A 1068-nucleotide genomic window follows, 5' to 3' on the forward strand; every position below is an offset into this window, starting at 1 on the left:
GGAGCTTCTGCTCAGGGTTTATCCCGAGAGCTCCACAGGTATGGGTCACCGTCTGGGGTGTTGGGCTATGCACGCACAGGTGTGTGTCTGATCTGGGAGCAACAGGGGGACTGGACAGTGTGACAGTGAGGACGGCCGGGCGGGGCTGTGATGCCTCCGGGCCGGCTACCCCTCACTGTCTTTGCAGTAGTCAACGGATGTAATGGACTAGAGGATGGCAGACACCCACTCCATCTCTATGACCTGGGGCATGACCCCATAGGGCTGTCCAGGAGCAGGAGCTGAGTATTGCCGGGGAAGGCCTCTGACATCACCCAGACCACTGTCTGTGGTAGTCGTTCAGTGGATTGTGCTCCAGGAGCCGGAGCCCATGGAGGCCAACCCCGAGGCTGAGAAGCCTGGGGCAGGGTGCCTGTGGGTGTGTGGGGAAGGGTCGGGGCTGGCCCCACAGCGAGGAGCCCACAGAACCTGGTGTGGGGCCTGAAGCAAAGACTGGGCTCAGAGCGCCCAGTGGGTGGACTGCAGTCTGGGAGACGTCCCGGGGAGGTCTCCTTCCTACCTGGGGCATCTCTGGGAGACTCTGGGCTGTGCACGCACAGGTGTGTGTCTGATCTGGGAGCAGCAAGGGGACTGACTGGGCAGGGGGACAGTGAGGTTGGCTGGGCAGGGTTTGATGCGTCCGGGCCGGCTACCTGTTCCTGTCTTTGCAGAAGTCAATGGGTGAAACCAGCTGGAGGTTGGCGGATACCCGTTCCATATCCATGACCTAGGGTGTGACCCCACAGGGTTCCCCAGAAATAGGTGCTGGGGATTGCCGGGAAGGCCTCCAACATCACCCAGACCACTGTCCGCGGTAGTCGTTTACTGGATTGTGCTGCAGGAGCCGGAGCCCATGGAGGCTGAGCCTCAGGTGAGAAGACCGGGGCTGGGTGCCTGTGGGTGTGTGGGGAAGGGTCGGGGCTGGCCCCACAGGGAGGAGCCCCAGAGGATGGTGTGGGGCCTGGAGCAAAGACTGGGCTCAGAGCGCCCAGCGGGTGGACTGCAGTCGGGGAGACGTCCCGGGGAGGG

At 63.0% G+C, this 1068-nt stretch overlaps 1 long non-coding RNA gene across 3 annotated transcripts in view; it reads left to right on the forward strand.

The window, feature by feature from the left end:
* Positions 1–340: 340 nt before the first annotated feature.
* Positions 341–1068, forward strand: part of LOC141372306 (uncharacterized) — a 3000-nt gene continuing 2272 nt past the window's right edge. For all 3 annotated transcript variants that reach the window (XR_012377537.1, XR_012377536.1, XR_012377538.1), the window contains exon 1: positions 341–910. This is a non-coding gene — a long non-coding RNA (uncharacterized lncRNA). The remainder of the gene's footprint in view (positions 911–1068) is intronic.

This window comes from Callorhinus ursinus, unplaced genomic scaffold (genome assembly GCF_003265705.2).
Source record: "Callorhinus ursinus isolate GAN/ISIS: 27379988/994484 unplaced genomic scaffold, GSC_fseal_2.0 scaffold5440, whole genome shotgun sequence".
Lineage (NCBI taxonomy): Eukaryota > Metazoa > Chordata > Mammalia > Carnivora > Otariidae > Callorhinus > Callorhinus ursinus.